The 21893-nt window shown below is 39.2% G+C and overlaps 1 protein-coding gene across 3 annotated transcripts in view; it reads right to left on the reverse strand.

The window, feature by feature from the left end:
• The window catches only part of LOC111972237 (F-box-like/WD repeat-containing protein TBL1XR1), a 44245-nt gene extending 23715 nt beyond the window's left edge, over window positions 1–20530 (reverse strand). For 2 of the 3 annotated variants that reach the window (XM_023999176.2, XM_023999174.2), the window contains exons 1-3: window positions 20263–20530; window positions 13259–13306; window positions 11035–11100 (exon numbers count right to left, since the gene is read on the reverse strand). The gene's annotated coding sequence lies outside the window, so the exon portion shown is untranslated. The remainder of the gene's footprint in view (window positions 1–11034; window positions 11101–13258; window positions 13307–20262) is intronic. The other variant, XM_023999175.2, reaches the window with a different exon arrangement.
• Window positions 20531–21893: the final 1363 nt, after the last annotated feature.

Consider the following 21893-nt stretch of genomic DNA (forward strand, 5'->3'; position numbering starts at 1 on the left):
TAATAAAAGTACTGAGTCAGACATAGCTAGCTAATACAGCTAAGCTACATGAAGAGAAGATATTTAATGTAGCCAAAGATTACAGAGTCCCCTTGGAAACACTGGCTATCACTTTGTTTCCTACTCTGACACAATAACTCCTCCCTGGCTTTTTAATTTGTCGTCATGTCAAACACTGTATTCAAAGAGCCCACTATAATATTCTAACAACAGAATTTGAATTACATTTACATTTTCATGATTCAAACAGTTCACCCAAGTGTTTATCTAAATTCCAAGTATTCGGTTAAAAATAAGACCTACATTTTTTGTCCATATCATGCAGCCCTATGTGGCAGTGGAAGTGATATCAAATCAGTGCAGGAAATGCATAAATTGATGAAAAATGCTGAAAATTATTCCTGTTTGATTGAACAGTATAAAACAATCAAAATGGAGAAAGCCGATTGAAATCCCTCAGAATGTATTTGTTGCCACCATAGGGTAATGCACTACTAAATGTATAACTTTTATTATAAAAAAAACAAAATACGATCAATACCGTATTGATAAATATATTGTGATACGATAATCTGGCCATATCATCCAGCCCAAAGGGCACTATACGGTTAACATCCCCTAGATCAGGGAAACTGGAGGCCCGCGCAACCCATTTGTAGGCCCGTGGAATCAAGTTCCAATTTCCAAACTGTTGAGAGTTAGAATAGTAGAATACACTAGGTGCAATTTCAACATTTGGTTGTGCATCAGCAATTTTTCTGTTATGTCAATTCTGTTAAGTCACTCAATTACCCCATGTCAGCTAACATTTTTTAGATTGGTAAATTAGTCAAGCCAGCTATTTAGACTTGTAGTTATCATAGTTGAATTATTGACCGGGGGGCCCTATTGATTTTGTGAATCACTCACTCAGATATCATATTAAAAACAGCAAAAATGTCTCTCCACACGCAACGTGTAGAATTGCAGAAAATTTGCTGTAAAACCGTACATTTTTCTCTCTGCCCCATGGAAAAATAAGTAGAATTACGTGAAATTTGTTATAAAATGTCAAAATCTTCACTCCACAGCAAAATGTGTCGAATTTAGCGATGGGGGGGATCGGTAGTTACATATTTGGGATATTATTTGACGTTATATCGTATCGTTTTGACAATATCGCAATATTATTTTTGCGCTAGATGGCTGTACCTGCACCAAAACGCCAGTATGTTTCCTTCATAGCTTATTCTCCATCTTTTTAAATAGAGAGGCAATTCTATTTTATTTTATTATATTATTTTATATTATATTTATATATTATTTTATTTCCATGACTGATCAAAACATAATTTTCTCATGGCTCTCTCTTGTCCCTCTGCAGCAGAGACACTGTATGGTAAGCAATATGTTTGGACCATGGAATGGTCGTGAGAATCGCAAAACATATCGTATCGGCACCTATAATATCAACTTGTGATAATATCATCGTGCGATCTCGTGAGGTCTCTGGCAATTCCCAGCCCTAGTAGAATTGCAACAAACTTTCTTAAAACTGCAACATTTTCTCTATGCCCAATGGCAAAATGTGTAGAATTGAAGGAAATTATAACTCCTCTCCGCTGTTAAGAGGAGAGCCGCTAAACTGTTTTGCTCGCAAGGTGGGGTTGGGGGGTGTATGGATGTGGGTACGCAGACCCGTGAGCCACTGCAGACCCGTGAGCCACTGCGGGCCCTCATGATGAGTTCGGATTTTTGTGGCCCCCACCCCCATCAAAGTTGCCCATCCCTGCCCTAGATATTACTGTATGGCGATCTGACAATTCTAACAGACTTCTGACTGAAGGAACTTCTGCCTGATCATTCCAGGAGGGCTACCAATGAGTTGTGATTATTAGGCATACATGCCACATGCTAGCAGACAGTGTCACAGAAGATTAACCTTGGTTGACCTACTTTTACAGTTTAGTACACATCCCTCACAATGTTGTGAATAAGGGGAATATGTTAGTATGGGGGAGTACAAATGGGTTTAAATGAACTTCCTCTGTTATTGATACATTATAAGAGTCCTCTAGCTATGTGTTGTCAATGGCTAGGCTATAAAGTATATTGGCAGAGCACACATCTGCTCYCACAGTAGGACCTGCATCATTTCCATTTTCCCCTAGACTCACTAAGTCAGAACCAAAGTCGCAGGCAACTTATCTTTCAGGGTGTAAAAAAGTGATAATCCGATTAGTTAGACCTATTAAATATGTATTTTACATAATAAAAACACGAAATATTTGCTGCACTGCATTTTGTGTCACATGAACATGTCACTCAGCTAAACCTCCTCCAATGTACAGACATCACAGGAAGCTGCTGAGGGGTGCATGGCTCATAATAGTGGCCGGAACGCAGTGAATGGAATCAAATGCATAGAAACCGTGCGCTTGATGTATTTGATACCATTCCACTCACTCTGCTCCAGCCATTACCACGAGCCCATCCTCCCCAATTAAGGTGCCACCAACCTCCTGTGGCAGACATGCTATAAACAACCTTCACTAACTGCAACCTGATCTAAAAGCTGAACCAATGAAGTCCTGGCTGGACAATATTTTCAAGGAAATGTATGAACACAGCTTGAACCTGTATTGAAAATGACCTTGCAAGTGCAATATTAAGAGATAAATAGGGCCCACTACAGCAGGTTTGTATCAAAAAGTATTGAGGTAATGCCAACTTGTGGTATTACTGTAGGTTCAAGATCCCATCCCCAATCAATTTGGAGGGCATTCTAGTGCTCGTAGGTGACAGATGGTAGTGGCATGCCTGTCTGCTGCGTTTGTGGTTAATTTGGACATGGGTAAACGAGCAAAAGCAACATGAGCTGCTACAATCCCACTCTCTGGGTAGCTACTCATACTCATAACCTCAGTGTGCACTCATTTTTCACATGAACACTGCTGGAGCTCCTTTGTCCATATTTTTCACACACACACTCATGAACACACACACTCACACACATGAACACTGCTGGAGCTCCTTTGTCCATATTTTTCACACACACACTCATCACTGCTGCAGTGATTTATCATATAGTCTGTATAAATGCACGCCTAAACAGACAAATACAATAATGTTGCTTAAGTCAGCAAACAAATAAGGCTAAGTCAAACAAAGGCAGAAGTGTTGCCATGCTGACCTAATAATAGACTGTGGTATAGCCTAGGACTTGCAAATAGCAATGGCTTCAATGTAAAACCTAGTTGACACAACTCAACTGAAAGTGAGTGGGAAATGGAAGCGCTATCGCATGTCTTGGCAAGGGCATTTCTCTGTCAGTGAGTACCTACTACCGTGGTGCGAGCACTGACTCAGACGCTGGCCTATTTTAATCTCTGCCACACAGATAGCATTGGGATCAAAGAAAATGCCGTCACAAGGCTTCTCCACAGAGGTTTGCTCTAAGGTCACAAAAATAGGGTCATCCTGGGACGTCCTCCTATGTGGAGGTGTGAAATGTCTGCATTCCTTGAAGGCCGAGTGGAGCGAACGCACATTGGAGTTTGACCTAGTTTTCTCAGACACATTCAGTATTGTGCAGCCTACCTCAGACATTCTATGCAAGCTCACGCAGCAATGATGTGCATTCCACACCAATAACCTAGCCTAAATAAGGTTTGATTCTATCAACAACATAACTTAGCATGCAGTCCACATGCTGTAGTTTCACAGAAAGGAAATGGTAGCACCCGTGTTCACAAAAGAACACATCCTCCCTAAGAAATGACACATTTTAGAAAATGAAGGTGATTTGTTAAATGATTCGAAAGCGGAGAGAGTGTCGCGCCTCACCTCAACCGCAGCAACCATTAAAACTGCAAGATAATCATTGTTAAGGCACTAAACCTCGCCGAATGAGCTAAAAACCTATGCAAGTGGATTCTGGACCTGTATAGACTTGGTCACAGACTGGTCAGTATTATGTTGTTTTTCCATCTTACAGGTCCCATCTCTCCACCAGACTATTTTCCTGGATCAGTGGTCATGCCAACATTCATCTGATACTGCTGGACTCACCAGACCATAGGTAGCCTAGTTTTCACACAACGCAACCTCTGGAAATATGATCAAAATACGATCCCCAATTTTTAACTTCTAAACAGCCAAATACAAATCCCCATGTTGAACCCAATACGACATGTAAACACGTTCTGTCAGCCGCCAGTCAACTGTGTAACGACGGTGCTGTATCCTGAATAGGTACGCAAAGGTAGAAAAATGTAATGTCCTCTTTTGAATGTTTGGGTATTATTCTACACACTGGTTTGTCCAGACCAGACCAAATCTGTACCAATCACAGACGTCTATGCTTCACAAGTTTGGACATCACAGTACAGCACAGTAGAGCATAGTCTAGTAGAGTACAGCACAGCAAAGTAGAGTTCAGTACAGTACAGCATAGTACAGAAAAGTAAAGTATAGTTCCTTACAATAAATAAAAGTAGAGTTCAGTACAGCACAGCAGAGTAAGTACAGGTCAGTAAAGTAAAGAAAAGTACAGTATAGTTCACTACAGGACAGTAAAGTAAAGTACATTACATTATACTGTACTCTACTGGACTGTACTGTAGTGTTGTTACAATATCAGAATTTTTACTTCAATACCGATACCAGGTTAATTTCACGATACTTGATACCATCACGATTCTCAATACAAAAAAGATACCATGGCAAAAAAAAGAAGGCATATTAGCCAAAGCCACAGAATGGCTCCTGCTCTGTTCAATCATTGGGCAACTTTTGAGTTCAATGACTTTACATTTGAAATGTTTTATGTATATATTAATGTATGCATTAATGAATCAATTATACAATCATACAATCAATTTGACTCTAACTACATGGCAACATAACGGTAAGCATTTATTTGAATGGTAAATCTCTATTGACAAACTGGGTAAATCAAGAAGTAGCCTAGGCCTCTTCATAATACAGGTTAATGCATATTCAATAGGAGTGTGTGCATTCATTGAGTTATTGAACTTGCTTTGGATGATTTGATGGGGCTACAGATGTCAAACAATCTGCTTCCCTTTCATTTGGGACTTATTTGATTGTACTGATTAACTTTTTAGGGATAGGGGGCAGCATTTTCACTTTGGATGAATAGCGTTCCCAGAGTGAACTGCCTCCTACTCTGTCCCAGATGCTAATATATGCATATTATTATTACTATTGGATATAAAACACTCTGAAGTTTCTAAAACTGTTTGAATGATGTATGTGAGTATAACAGAACTCATATGGCAGGCAAAAACCAGAGAAAAAATCCAAACAGGAAGTGAGAATTCTGAGGCTGGTCGATTTTCAATCACGTGACGGGCATTGGCTACATCTGAGAGAGCCATGTGAGTGAGAGGTGCTTCGGAGCACTGCAGCCGGGAGAAGGGGATTATAATTATTATATTCAGCCCAAGGGCACACCGGCCACTTACTTTGGCCGCAAAAGGCATTKTTTTTTTAGGGGGCATTACGGCCACACAAGGGGGATGCCACCGGTAAACTCGAGGCCTGGTGAGAATATTATCAAGCGCTTGTCAAATTTTGAATGAGAGACTGATGGTGTGTGCAGCTTYCAACTTTTTTCAAATCATCAATAGAGTCCCATCATGCAGCCTTAGAATGTATTAAAAATCAAAACATATAGCCCAATGTTTGTATCACTACTGAAGTTGCATAAATAACTCTAAATTAAGCATACCGAAGAACAGTTTCTTTGTTAACGGCTCAACACAGAATAGCCGCATGTGCACACTTTGTAATCGTTTTGAGAAAATATCCTTTCTATTTTATTAAGGTATGTTCAATTGTATTCTTCATACTATAAAATAATAAAAAATAATAGCCATATCAGGGCCTAACATAGTTACTGTACCATATGGTATTACCAACAGTGCACACAAGGGGCACTATTTCTTTCCAAATGCTATTTATTTTTTGCACAAAACAAATGTAGGCAGCAGGGACCTTGTTCCAGGAGGGGATTGATTGCCTCTGCTGTAACCAAGAAGCTTTATCTTGCAAGCTAGCTAGCTAAGTGGCAAGTGAGCAAACCAAATGCATAGCTAGACCCTTGATATGGAGATCATTTATTTTGGCACATCTTAGATAGTTAACTTATAGTTAGTTATAAGCAGTGTCACATCCTCAGACCCCCTCCCCAAATGTGTATTTTATTATAATGTTTCACAGTTTTGAAAACCAAACCATCCATATTTCAAAATACCCCAGTATATGGTATAAATGGTACACCGCCAAAGACAATTCTGTACTCTAATGTGCTCTACTGATTTTTAACTCATTGTTACCGATTTGAAAACAAAGTGCCAAGTTTTAATCACTTAATAATTCAAACAAAATTGTAATCAGTAAAAACACTAACTAATTGGTAGGTCTACCTTTATTTGTTACTTCTTTGAACTTTCCTAATCCTCCCTCCTCATGAGGGAGAGAAATTACAAAATATCTTTAAGCTATGTGAGTTTGTGGTAAGAGAATCAATCACAAGACACTAGGCAATATTTCTTAAACTTGCAGAAGGCAAATTCCTGCTAAACTAAATATAAATGTTGATATTAGATGGCAGGTGCCCTTAATTCAACATTGCATTTTGATGTATTTCTAATACCTTAAGACTTTTTGTATTAGATGTTTTTTAAAGACCCTTTTTCCATCTGTGTGACCAGAAATAAAAGCATTTGCTTATTCCTTAATTTTTGTATTTTAGTATGGAAATTGGTTGAACAATGTATCTATGCCTTAATATGCCAAAAATATTGAGACTCTTACCTTTCAATTGTAGCCATATTTGATATGTTCCTATAAACTTCACATGTTGCTCATGGGTCATTTTACATGGAAATTACGTTATTCACTCCAATGTGCCATGCAAATGTTATTTTCATCTTCTCCTCACTAATCACTTTATCTTAGCGCTCTGCAAAGTTGAATGAATACACACTTCCTGTTACATCAGGAAACAGCGGTTATTATCCATACAAATGTTCATACATGTGTAGCCTACAGGCTACTTCCTCATAAATGCATACTGATAAATGGAGCCTGTAGCACTTCGTTCACAGCAGATATAGCCTTTTTGTTGGAGTGAATCAACAGGCCTAACAAACTATAATAAACCCAATCACATAATTCTCCACCTTTTGATCCAGAGCTTATTCATCAACTACAGCGATTCATCTTGCTTCCAATTGTAAAGTCAACAATTGTAGACCAACAATATACTGCACTACCAAGCAAAAAGGCAGTAAGTGCTCATTTGGTCGAAAATGAGTTCATGTCATACATTTRTTATACATTAAATACATGCTTAATCATGTGGATGTATCCTGCCTCTATTGTATTGTGTTTAGGAGAAAATGGGGGTCATGTTAGCAGTAACTGCATAAAGTTACTGTGAAACCAAGGTAAATAAAAGCCATTTTTCTCAGTTCCATGCTATGAGCAGTTACTGCCTTTTTGCTTGGTAGGGCAGTATACTAGTATAAATCCCAATGTCAGGAGCACATTCAAGGTCCATTTAGTAAAGGCAAAGAAGTCGTCACTACCACAACATACAAATAGTCAGTGTAGACCTGTGAGATTTTTTATTCAATCTATAATGTTCTCAAAATAGAGAATATTTTTCATTCAATGCTACCAAGCCATTAGGCTTATCACAAGACAGTGTTCTGCAGAGGATCCCTGCCACTTCAGTGCAGAGAGGTCTGAGGTCTGAAACCTGATCTGCCTGAGTGAGTTARGCAAGAGTCACCAAGGCGCTACGCTGACCTTTTTTGTGCACCCTTGTTGAAAAATGTATAGTGCCTTCAAAAAGAGCTTTCCACACCTGGAATGTGGAAAATTTGCCCATTATTATTGAAAAAATTATTCAAGCTCTGTCAAATTGGTTGTTGATCATTCCTAGACAACCATTTTCAGGTCTTGCCATAAGATTTTCCAGTAGATTTAAGTCAAAACTGTAAGTCGGCCACTCAGGAACATTCACTGTCTTCTTGGTAAGCAACTCCAGTGTAGATTTAGCCTTGTGTTTTAGGTTATTGTCCTGCTGAAAGGTGAATTAATCTCCCAGTGTCTGGTGAAAAGCAGACAACCAGCATTTCCTCTAGGATTCTGCCTGTGCTTAGCTCCATTCCATTTATTTTTATACTGAAAAACTCCCCAGTCCTAAACAATGACAAGCATACTCATAACATGATGCAGTCACCACTATCAGGGCTTGACATTCACTTTTTTAGTAGGTCAGATTTGTACTTGTCCGAAAGCTCCAGTCACTTGTCCCAACAACAAAAACAAAAAAAGGTCTGTAACTCCATGGGCCAAAAAGGTGACTGAAAATCGTGCTGTATGATGGTCAGGAACCACTTCACAAGGCTGCTGGTCTCTGATCCCATGTATTATATCTCCTGCCGTTGTGGCCTTGAGCAAGGCACTTAACCCCCTACAAAGTAAAATACTGCACTGATAGACTACTGTACAAAATATTTGGAGAGCTACTGGGTATGCAGGCTTTTTATCCAACCCCACTCAAACACACCAGAGTCAGCTTATCAAAGTCCTGTTGAGCAGCTGATTTTTTTTCTTCTACAATGCGCTTGTGTTCAAGCAGGGCTGGAGCAAAAGCCTGCACACCCAGTAGCTATCCTAATCTATTTCACATGACTGGGCAAAGGCACAGCCATGGTTGGGCCTGGGAGGGGCATAGGCACACCCTCTTGGAAGCCAGGCCCACCCACTGGGGAGCTAGGCCCAACCAATCAGAATGAGTTTTCTCCCCACAAAAAGGTTTATTAAAGACAGAAATACACCTCAGCACTCCCTCAGACTATTTTGCAGGTGAAGAAGCCGGATGTGGAGATCCTGGGCTTGTGTGATTATAATTAGTTTGCGGTTGTTGGATGTACTGCCAAATTCTAAAACAACGTTTGAGGCGGCTTATGAACAATTCTCTGGCAACAGCTCTGGTGGACATTCATGCAGTCAGCATGCCAATAGCAAGCTCCCTCAAAACACAATACCACATATGTCTCAAGTTATGTGACAAAATGTGGTATGTGTGCACATTTTAAAGTGGCCTTTTATTGTTCCCAGCACAAAGTGCACCTGTGTAATGATCATGCTGTTTAATCAGCTTCTTGATATTCTACACCTGTCAAGTGGATGGATTATCTTGGCAAAGATGATATGCTTACTAACAGGGATATAAACAAATTTGTGCCAAGAAGTTGAGAGAAATTCCTTTTTTTTGTGTGTCTGGAACATTTCTGTGATCTTTTACTTCAAACATGGGACCAACACTTTACACATTGCATTTAAACTTTTGTTCACTATGTATGTAAATGTTAAGATATATTCAGTGTTCAGGGGAGATCTTGACTGCATAGGAGTTACTTGTCAATTAGGCTATACAATTTTTATTTTATTTATTTTGTCAGAATTACATGGACAGTAAAGAATAAAGGAGAACTTAGCCAATTTTGAGCGCTTGAGAAACGGTTTTACAACCGGAGTATGCAGCATTGGTTTCATCAACTGGGCACCCTGGTTATACACGAGTGCCTGTGGAAAGTTATTTTAGGCCATCGGACATGACAATGACTTTAATCCATGCTAATAGCTAAATAGTTAACTAGGAAGATAGCAAATTCAAAACATATTGTGTAGATTGGCTGGTTATCTTGTTAGTCTGTATATCATTATTTAACCTGCTGCGCAAGTCTCTCTCGCCCTGTCTCCTCTGGCAACAGCCCACACGTAGCTGATGCACACACCATGACGTTTCCAGGATTTTCATTGCTGACCAAAAAATTGCTATAACTGGGCAAATAACTCATTAGCAATTATTATCAACAAATGTGCAAACTCGGCTAGACTCGCTTTGATTGCAAAAACGCATCTCGCGACTGCATGATTGAAAGACCACTCATGCCTGTCAATGCAGGCCTACAATAATTACACTCCGATAGACTCTGCAGAGATTGGGAGGACAGTGAGCAAAACATCGCATCCAGATGACACTTCAATCCAATTATGATCCAATTATGATCGGAGTAGCCTAATTGTTTGATATTGTGATTTTTGCTAGAATTTTTATTACTTGTCCATTCGGACAACTTAAATCTATAATGGGCTCCCGAATGGCACAGCGGTCTAAGGCACAGCATCTCAGTGCTAGAGGCGTCACTACAGAACCTGGTTCGATTCCAGGCCTTATTATAACCAGCCATGATTGGGAGTCCCATAGGGCGGCGCCCAATGTCGTTCGGGTTAGGGTTGGCCGTGATTGTAAATAAGAATTTGTTCTTAACTGACTTCTCTAGTTAAATAAAGGTTAAATAAAATAAACAATCTGCTTGTCCACCCTTTTTTTTTTTTTTTTTTTTTTACTTGCCTTGGGTAAGTGGACAAGCGTTAATGTTGAGACCTGACTATGCTTGAAAATATGGAGAATGGTACACAGTAATGTGTTATGTTTGAGGCAAATCCAATACAATACCTTGTATTCAGGACAAAAAGTGAATTGCTTTGCACATTTTTTGTTGTTGCAAAATTACTTCAGTGCCTTGTTGCAAACAGGATACATGTTTTGGAATATTTTTATTCTGTACAGACTTCATTCTTTTCTCTCTGTCAACTATAGATGCACTGGTGCTCCTAAATAAAAATGTCAGGTCGCACAGCAGAATACTTAGGCGCATATGCAAGTAAAATGGTTCCACTCTACCCTGGTGACCTTACAGCACTCTCTATCTTCTGTGCCTACTATCCACTCACTACAGTAAATCAGAGCCATAGCGGAGCAGCACTGCCTGCTGTCGTGAGAGCTTTTCCTCCCCCAGTAACTAGGCTATACTACAATAACGATTGTCACATTATGCTCTCAGAGCTGAGAATTAAAGAGACATCCAATAAAAAGAGCAAATCAATTACACAGCATTTAGCCAAAAACACAATAGAGAAACTAATATGTAGGACCCTACTTACCACAGTAGTAAGTCTGTTTTCACAACAAATATGTTTTGAAAGGGTACAGTCCACCAGTCTCAGCACCTGCAAGACAAGCAGGAGGGTTAAAACTAAGCAGTTTTTAGGAAACTGATACTGCAGCACTACAAAATGCCTCTTTTGTATGTGAAAGGGTTATGAGACATGCTCCATGGTCTGTCTGGCGTACACTTGCCGATCTTCACTATATTTACAGTAGAGTATCGTTAGACCTGTTTAGCAAGCAGCATGCTTGATGCATTCATTCCAGGCCCAAGATTGTAAGTAAACAATGTTAACAACGCAATAACATAGATGGTAATGAGTTCCCCTTTAATCAAAGCTTTAAAAAGATCATCCCAACATAACATTCAGCCCATCCCTTTGTAATTTAGCCCATATTCAATCCACCTCTCATTGATGCCCCTAAAGTAAGAGACAATGGCAGCAGTAAGCAAATGTCATTGTGTCGTCTAACTTGGTCGATAGTAATCTACACATAAGCCTAGCAGCAACATTGTCATAAAAAAAAACATTATTTTTGGTATAAACTCACACACACTTCCCCTTGACTGTACTTATATCAACGTACATCTGACTTCAGGTTGACATTTAGAAACCACTGAAGAGTAGTAGACAATCCTTTTCCCCTGTAGTGTGAAAGCATGAGAGGTATGTAGCCTAAAGCTTTCTGTTGAATGCTACATAATAAAACCTTCTGTAGTTCAAAGACAATGTTCGAGAAAGCACTTCTGATATTGTAAGACCAGAGTTTTTTCTGGATAAAAATGGGGCCTAGGTGGTGGGTGTGGCAGGGGCTTTGAAAATGGGCGCGGCTGGCCCGTTGGCGCTGCTGAATTTCTGAGAAAAAATTAGAGCCCCCACATCTTGGCGGTTTTGAGAAATTGTTACATTTTAAGCTCATTTGCTGCAAATCTAGAAATTTCTCCATGTTGCAGTTTTAAACCTAATTCTATGCATTTTGCCATGAATGATGCAATGTCATTTTTCTCAAACATAATGAGAATTAATACTGCTAGAATTATTTTTTTATTATTATTATTCTCCCTGCCTCCCTTTATTTTGGTGAATGATAGTTTTCAAAGATTATTAAAAAAAATATATATATAGGTCCATTATCTATTATTCATACCATATATCTGGTTTTAGTTTATATGTTTTTATCCCATCCAGAATTTTTTTTTTTTTTTTTATTGAAAAAGTCCTTGAAAAATCCCTGAAGACCTTAACAAACCGATGTTACACTAATCACCTTGTTTCAACGGTAGCAAAACAACAGTAACAAGGCCTAAACAAAAGTTTTTTTGCACATTGTGTCATGGCATTACAGATACTTTGATAGTAGGGCTGGGTATTGCCAGGCACCTCACAATACGATATTATCACGATACTTTGATCAGTCTGGAGAACAGACTATAGGATAAAGAAAAATATCTGAGTTTTGGCGCAGGTACAGCAGACTAGCGCCAACTAATGCTATCCACAGTAGCAAAAAAATAACAATTCTATACTTGGAGTCAAATATCGATATATTATTGGCCCAAAATAATATTGCGATATGTAACTTTTGATTTTTCCCCCCATCACTACTTGATGGCTATGGCAAAATGCCAATACTAGGATAGCAGCCTATCACTTACTAAACTAAACTCCTGATAGTGTGGTTCCAATCTAGTAGATTATATATTTTACAAGCAGCACTGCTTTAAAGGGAAAATCCACAAAAAATATGTATTGGGTATTTTTTTCATTAGTTGCATCATCATGATGATGTGACCGGTGACACTTTGCTTCTTAAAAGTTCAATATCTTGAAAACTTGACTGCTGGCATGCAAAACATTTTAGGACTGTATCAACAGTGGACTAATGGAAAAAATACCAAAAGATAGTGTTTGAGTGGAGTTTCCCTTTAATCTATAGCATTTAGAGGCAGGTTTTTCAAGCAGCACATTTAGCCCACTAATGACCTAAAGTTACAGTGATCATTGTGTGGGTGCAACAAGTCTGCCTTTTGCTATGAGGCACGCAGTTCATTACCAATAGCCTATAGCCCCCTTCATTACTCACTCACATTAAAACAACCTGCAACAGCTTTGATAGTACAAGCAGGCATTTATGAAAATGTTTGTTAACGCAAAGACTCAACATTAGAGATTTACCTCAGACATCAGCTAGTTTATAGAGGGAGGTTAGTGTGCTTACCATGTGCCCGAGTGTCATTCAGATATCTGACAGTAATCCCTCTTCAGTCTGAGGACAAAGAAGAAAAGAGATGCTGATTAAAATCAATGAATACGCGTTAGAAAACAAATGCGATGGATCATTGGCACAGTGGTGGAAAAAGTACCCAATTCATACTTGAGTAAAAGTACAGATACCTTAATAGAAAGTTACTCAAGTAAAAGTGAAAGTCACCCAGTAAAATACTACTTGAGTAAAAGTATTTAGTTTCTAAATATACGTAGGTATCAAAAGTAAATGGAATTGGTTAAATATACTTAAGTACCAAAAGGAAAAGTATGAATCATTTCAAATTCCTTATATTAAGCAAAGTAGACGGCACCATTTTCTTGTTTTTAAAATGTACAGATAGCCAGGGGTACACTCCAACACTCAGACATCATTTACATTTGTGTTTAGTAAGTCTGCCAGATCAGAGGCAGTAGGGATGACCATGGCTGAATTCTAAACACTTTAAATACACACCCTGTCCCCTCAGCCCTCAAATTAAGTGGACACTTCTGATGACGTCTGACGAGTATACACTTGCAGGGCACGGGGCGAGGGATTGCATGTCTACTTATATTAACTATATAATTATTAATATACGCCTACTGTATGATAGCTAGCAAATTAATTAGCTAACTAAAGTTAGCCTGCCTAGCTACTTCTGAAGAAGGAAAATGTTTTATTTCTACAATTTCCAAAAGCTAACCAAACAAAAACATAATTACTTTTATAAGACGTGTTTGTGCATTAGTAGCACAATTTCTAACTTATTTACATTCGTTTTTACTTACACTTGTATGTTGACTCCATATTGACATTGAGGTTTTAAGTTTTGGAGGACATTTCTTAGCGGATSTACAATCTTCGCAAATTGAATTATGGGGCGTTTCAGGCCCCGAAGTGAACATAATTGTACACTCGCAAACTCCATTAAAAAACGAGGGCTGAGGGGCTTACGTTGCAAACTTCCCTTGCTATGCTAATCACTTGGACCMACGACAAATATGGCCGCGGGGATTCCCCCAGGGGCATAGGGATGAGGGTTTAGGGCCGAGGGCTGTCTACTTTAAATATGAAACACAGCCCATGTGTTCTCTTGATAAGTACGTGAATTGGACCATTTTCCTGTCCTGCTAAGCACTCAACATGTAACGACTACTTTTGGGTGTCAGGGAAAATGTACGGAGTAAAAAGTACATTATTTTCTTTAGGAATGTAGTGAGGTAAAAGTTGTCACAAATATAAATAGTAAAGTACAGATACCACAAAAAACMACTTAAGTAAAAATACCGTAAAGTATTACTTAAGTACTTTACACCACTGCATTGGCATCATACGCAACCTTTAGTGTAAGGCTGGTTGGGACAATCAATTATAATCTTCAAGTCTGCTTCTCCATACTACTTCTGCAGACAACATCATAGCGAAACATTTGTTTGGCTAAATTACAGCCGTCAGATTTGTCTTTAACTATTAAGCCGTAGCAGGATGGTCCTTGATACCCAAATCAGCAAATAGCCTAGCCAAAGTAACACAGTTTCAGATTGAAAGGTGCTAAGAAAGGAGAGCCTCTTGCCCATTTGATGAGAGTCAACACAGTAGCCTATACACCAGGGATCACTTTTCATTAAAGATTTAAGAGACGTCGTAAGTCAGCGGTTGTCAAACTTTTTGACCCGCGACCCCCAAAAAACAGTGGTTCGAAGCTTGCGACCCCCGCGCACGTACATGCACGTACAATCGTTGTGCAAATGTAGTCTGTCATTACAGCCAAAAACGCAATGCATTTTCAAAACGCAAGGTACAGAACTAAACTGCGTTTTACACCTGCATTTTTAGCTGAAAGTCATTCATGTTAGTAGCCAACATAAACTAGGGATATCATGTCACTTCTCTGGAGTCCAGAGCAAGCAGAATCATATGGCCTACCTGTATGCAGCGGTGGTTGCAGGATCGGAGGGAAAGCATGGTCTGTCTGCACTGCACGCTATCACTTTGAAGGGCTGCCTGCCCGTATAATGCTTGTTGCCAACTGGGTAGCCCTTTTCTTCCTCACAAATACAATAATTAATTCGCCAGAATGTTACATCTTCATCCCATAATATTGAAGGCAGCGATGTTGCAGCTATCTTTAGACGTACAACCAGTAGCCACCCAAAGTAGGCCTAGCTGACATATGAACATGATCAATGAAATTGGGACTTAGCTTTTTACTGTTCTGGCAAATATGCCTCCGTATTAGATTTTTTWAAAGTATTTTATATGGATAATATAAACGTACACCCACTCTGTTTTTGTGAGGCAAAACCACAGAATCTTAAGCGAGTCCTTTCTGGTCACTAATCTGATATATGTGCCCACCACTGAGCGCCTATGCTGATAACTGGTAATTAGTCAACAGTTGTTGTTTTTTTACAATTTTGTGCAATACTATAGGGCAGGGGTAGGCAACTAGATTTAGCCGCTGTACTTGGGGACAGATTTCCTAAATTATCCCCAAAAACGTTTTTGCTGAATTCCTGTTGATTAAAAAATATATACTGTATAATCACTCAATAGGCAAAGGTATATAACATGCAAACGGCAGGCTACATGTAGACTATTAAAATATGGATGAAAATTATATACTTTTCCTATTCAGTTTCACACTCGTGACGCCCCAAAACCACGACCCCCACTTTGACAACCACTGTTGTAAGCAATGGCCTATATGAGAAAGACCTAAGAGCAAAGGAACTCCTCATCCTTTCCTTCCCCCACTGTTATTGCAGCACATATCACATTCCATAGTAGAGTTTCTAAGATGGGGAAAGATAGGCTAGGATTACACTGGGAGTACAGATCCTGGAAATGCTTAGCCCGGCTACTTGGCTCAGCGCTGGAAGAACGAGATCCCACAGACCCAGCATGTCATTAAATGGCAGTTTAACATGTTTGCTAGCTTGCTGTATTTTCAAATGTTTTATTGTAGCCTACATTCTGCAATGAAGGCAATGTACAATATGTGGGAATTATTGTATTGACCTAGGCCTATAGCCTAATTCCCTCATTCTAGAATCTAGACCTTTGCTCATCATTCACCTTGTGACCAAGAGTGAGACAGAGCTGTTTTCACAGCCCCAGCGAAACCTGCAGTGAACAGTTTAATTAGGCCATCCAAGACCAGAGAATGGTCCATGCCAAATCCCTGATAACTTMAGTTAGATTTAATAGATAGCCGTGCATGGAAAGTGACTCATTGTGCTCAGGTTTAGGCCGAAATCAAACAAATAAAGGTTATAAGGAACTTCCTTATTCCATTCCACTAGCACTTCATTAGCCAACCTTATTTTAATATTGTGAAAAAGAAAACCCAGTTAATATAGGCCTACTCCTAATTTATAACAGTCCTAAACTCAGTAACACACAAATCGGTTTCACATGTTTTCTCATATTAGATCAGACTTCTCATGAAGTTATGTACACCATCTAAAAGACCAGACAATGTAAACACAGCCTTTATCCCCAAGCAGGTCACTCTTAGCTTACTGCTACTTAAAAAAAGTAAATCTGCCTTTATCCTATTTGGCTGCAAACAAATGTTTTGAACATTGGCCTACATTTTATGTGCACACAAAAAAAGCTGCCTCCTCCTCCATTGATCGCTCTGCTTGACCAACACAATCATTCTTCCCAGCGTGTTTAACTATTCCAGTGAAAATCTTTAGAACCCATTAAGGGAAATGTGAGTGGAGTATTCACGTGACAGATGTATTTGGAATGTTACTCTTCCCTTAGCCAACACCTTAGTAATAGGCTTAGCCATTTGCACTGTTCAAACCTGTCTCAGTGATTCACGTATTGGCTAAATCCCTGCTTTGTGTGACTCTTCAAATGTAGTGCACTGTAATGTAGGCCTAGTCATGAATCTCAAATGTATGTTATACAAATAGTTTAGGCTACAGTTTGGGCAAACGGAGTGAAATATCAGTTGTGTCCATATGTTGTGTGTCCAATATTTTCTGATACAACCAATGAATAAATTAACTTTCACAAATATCTACAGACCACTTATGGCACCAGGCCAATTCATAACAAATCAAGTTTGGGCGTTTCTTAGTGTAAAAATCATACTTAACATCTGGATGTAAAAATATATATTTTTCACAAAATTGTTTAATTAAAACCTGTAAATAATTTGCCTAGATTAATTTCAGCAAATGTATTCTGCATGTGTAGGTTGTAAACTGTGTCACAAAACGTCTTACTTACAGCACAGGAAAGATATGCCTTGGAATAAAAGGCATCCGCATGCTTCTCAGCCAAAACAGTTCGTAAGAGTTTGTGCATATATTATGACAAYAATTTTATGAAGTTTTTGTCCATTTTGGACTTCAYTGAGGGTTTTTTCGGCTGTTCGGACACACAAACATTTTTCTACGGGCAAACTGATGTCCGYAGCCGAAGTCTACACCCCTTCGCCAGTGATTGGTCAACAGTAGGGATTCTTCAATAAAGTCTGTTGTCATTCAARGAGAGACGACTCATTTTCATGCACATTTTTCATTGCGAAATACTGCACCAAACATCTTAGTTAGATATAAAATTAATAACAGATTTCTTGAGTTATGTTAGATAAATTCGGACTATTTTGAGGAAGTGTAAACTGGCTACGGCTTCTCAAAACTTTTTACACTATTGCCGCTTTTTCCTAATTTTTCAAGCAAATGTCTTTTAGAGAGTATGTGAGCACACTCGTTCGGTTCGTCTTGCCGACTTTGGCAAGCCGCCAGCCGAACTGAAGCATGCTGATGCCTTTAGAGGCACTACTCTAAAAGTGGTTGGGTGCTCTAGGCTCCGGGGCATTCAGAATGTTGAACTTGACTCTGGGGTCACAATACACACCATGTGACTAGTGTCAACAGGGAGAGGAGAGGGGCTGCTGTTTGTATCCTTGGGCTCCCCAGAGGAAAAACAAACTGTAGAGCAATGGAAAAGTCCATAACATAGAGCCTGGCACTGATTTATATTAGCCAGGGAAGAGTTAACTTCACATCTCTCTGTGTGTACACATTAGACCTTTTTGATTTATCCTAACCCCCAACAAGGCTTCATCATTCCTTCCAAGCTGAATCCCCTTCAGATTAGTGTGGAGAGGTCAGCATTATTACTATTAGGCCTATACTAAGCCTCACTCCCTCAGATGTCACTTGATTTCCCTCAATGGCTCAATACATTATTTTGGCTAAATAAGGCCAACCAACTGTCAGATAGCCTATTGGTGTAATCTTATGTTCAAGAAGACACTTAGAAAACTGTCAAGCCTAACTGTAAAACGCAGGGCACAACTATCCAGGTTTCCCACAAGTTTGTCCAACTTGGAAGCTCACATGAATTGTTTTGGACATTGTAAATGCGTAGTTATGATGATTCCAGGAGCTTGGCGTATCAGGGAGTTTCATCAGTAGTCCCAAGTTTCCAATAGCACATGAACACACAATAAGACCATGCCTGAAGATCATAATTCTGACTGTATTTCAATTTGTAAATGACTATCTCTGACAATATGTGCCATTTAAATTAAATATGGGTTGGTATGGGAACTAATAACATATTATTTAATATTGATGTCTTGTTCTGTCATTGTCCTGGCAATCTAGCTATGAAACAAAGAACTGCTGCTGTAGAACTGAAATCCACTCATCCTTCCCATCCCCCACATGTTCCTTCAGTCTACTGTCAAGCACCAGTTACATAACTGTGCTACTCCACCACTAGCTACATAAGAGGGGGGTGAGACATTGATTAAGCGAAACGTTTCCATAGCAAATACAATAAACTTCATGTCTATATGAAATATGAATATATACATATTGTGTGTAAATCAGATAATTAACTTGGCTAGTATTGGGTTATAACCTTTGTTCTATTGTTATTATCAAAGATCATTTCACTTATTGAATATTCCCATAATTTAATACAGCAGTGGTCAGACTGCACTATTCAGGTCAATATATTTTTAAACAGGAGCTAGGCTTAACCTACAAAATGTCAATTAAAGACAAATTCTTAGGTTAAGCAATACAGCAGGAAAATCATATGTGTAGCCTATGTAGCTGGCTAGATAAATCTACACAACCTCACTAATGATTTCCTGGATTTCAACTAGGCTATACTGTAAGGAAGTTGAGCTAGAGTAGTCTGGCTTACTCTGGGTTCCCCTCCCCCACACTCATGGGTTACATTACTGAATTGTCAATAAGCTCTGATTTTGTTCCTTTATTACATAGAAGTTAACATATGGCTAAATACATCCTTCCACATCCCTTTATGTAGTTAGCAACAGTTAATGGTTGTTAACTTTAGCATGTTTATATGTGTCTAGCTATGTATCACAACAAACCTTGCACATCACACACACGTTGTCCCGTGTGGCTCAGTTGGTAGAGCATGGCGCTTGCAACGCCAGGGTTGTGGGTTCATTCCCCACGGGGGGACCAGGATGAATATGTATGAACTTTCCAATTTGTAAGTCGCTCTGGATAAGAGCATCAGCTAAATGACTTAAATGTAAATGTAAATGTAAATCACACCTAGATTTGTGGCCACAAATCTGCGTTTTCAACCGCTCAGATGGTCAAAGTGTTCTAATGGTTTATCTAAAATACTTGGCAGTGATTATCATACATGTAAAGACTGGCTAGTAAACAAGCAACCTTACAAACCCTGTGAAGTTGTAGGTAGGAACAGGAAACAAGCTGCTAGTCACCACACGCGCGCACACACACATACATACACACACACACACACACACATTCTTTCGCGCGCACACACGCTGACGCTGCCCATCCCCCACCTTGTTGAAATTACCAAAATAAACATTGGTGACAGTGAAATAATTGACGATAACGACCAACAAACAATAGTGTACAATGAATACGTCTCGTAGTATATTTTATATTACATATAATCACGAGAAAAGCCAAGAAAACACTTACTTAAACTGTCCAGATCACACAACGGGTGCCTTTTCTGCTGTCCTCCTTATATGGAATCTCTTCCTCCACCGCTATTTTCTAAAATATAGTCACAATAAAGCGTTATAAATCTACTCCGAGATTGCGGCTTGGTAGTTAAAATCCCAAATGAGCGATGTGTTTTGATTACATAAGTGTAGCATTTGATAAATCCTTTAAAAAATTAGATTGAAAAGCAATTGGGGTACATTGTAAGGTTGCTTGCTTGTGGAGAAAGAGCCAAACGGTTCAGAACCAGCCAACGGCTTCAGATACAGAAACACTGAGGAGGTGACTCTCCAGGCAAAAATGAGGCAGGCCTAGGCAATTCTCTGCAGTTATGTAGAAACTGTATGAAGGACACAAAAATATTGAAACGGCTGTCGCAGTATAAAATAGTGTTTCATGTACCTATATAACTTAGCTAGTGTTGTTGAAATAGTATTTGTATAAAATACACATGTAGAGCAGTACACACATTTTTATTTTGGAGAAGTCTCAAGATGCAGAAATCTAAATAAAAAAGATGCAAATATCTAAATCATAACTTATCACATAATAATACTAGCCTGAAGTGGGTGATGTTGCACATATGGAATGTTCAAACTTCTGGGGTGAGTTCAGTTTGATTCAACGTTTGGTACGTTGCGTGACGTACCAAAACAGTGTGCGCTGTTCTTCAACAGGCTCTGTGGTACTTTTTCTCCCGTTTGGTGGGTGTGGAGAGGTGTGGCCTGACCAATATGGGTGTGACATTTGAAATCGCAAAACTTGTGCAGCACACCATATGGCAATCTCCCACCTGGGCCACCATAATCACAATGTTTTTCAACTGGTCATTCAGCACTGTACCGTTTTCGTTGAATTCAACATTGCACACCGTTCTGTTGTACTGAACAGAACCCAACTGTTTTGTCAGGCTAAACAGCTAGCTAGTTAAGCTAGCTACTAAGTCTAGTTGTTTTCACATGTCAAAATAAACATGTGGATCGTCTTGTTCACTGGTGGCATGGTTCCTACGACTGGGAACAAACCTATTTTTGGAAATTAAAGTTGACAGATTTCCCAAAGAAGCAGCCCAGCGGAAGGCATTGCCTGCATGGATAGGCCTAAACTGCAGTAAAATGAGGTGGCATGTGACTGACAGGATGATGTAGCACACTGGTATGTTGTTTAGTTAGCTAGCTATCACGTTAACCATCTATTCTAGGCAGCTAGATGGCTGTCTATCATATTCCCATCTATCTAAAATGTTTGTTTTTTATGAGTTTGACCTGTTACAAACAAGATGTTCCAGCCCTAGCCCCACAGAGAAAACACAATAGGAATGAAATATCCAATGTTGAGAATAATGAAGCCTGTCCTTGTCTAATTAATCTGGTTGTAATAACGTATAAATAACAATCAATAGTCCTAACCATTGGTCATAGTAATGCTGTGAGAACAGGATTTCTGTTAGATTGTGACATTGGTGGGTCCATACTTGCTACAGGACTACATGGTGTTGCAGAGTTTACTGTTGTTTGTACTGTAAAGCCGGAAGCAGCGAATGCTGTCACCAACTAAAACATGACAGGTTAAGGAAAAATGGCAGACCAATAAAAACATCAATT

Source organism: Salvelinus sp. IW2-2015, linkage group LG13 (assembly GCF_002910315.2).
Source record: "Salvelinus sp. IW2-2015 linkage group LG13, ASM291031v2, whole genome shotgun sequence".
NCBI classification, from domain to species: Eukaryota; Metazoa; Chordata; class Actinopteri; order Salmoniformes; family Salmonidae; genus Salvelinus; species Salvelinus sp. IW2-2015.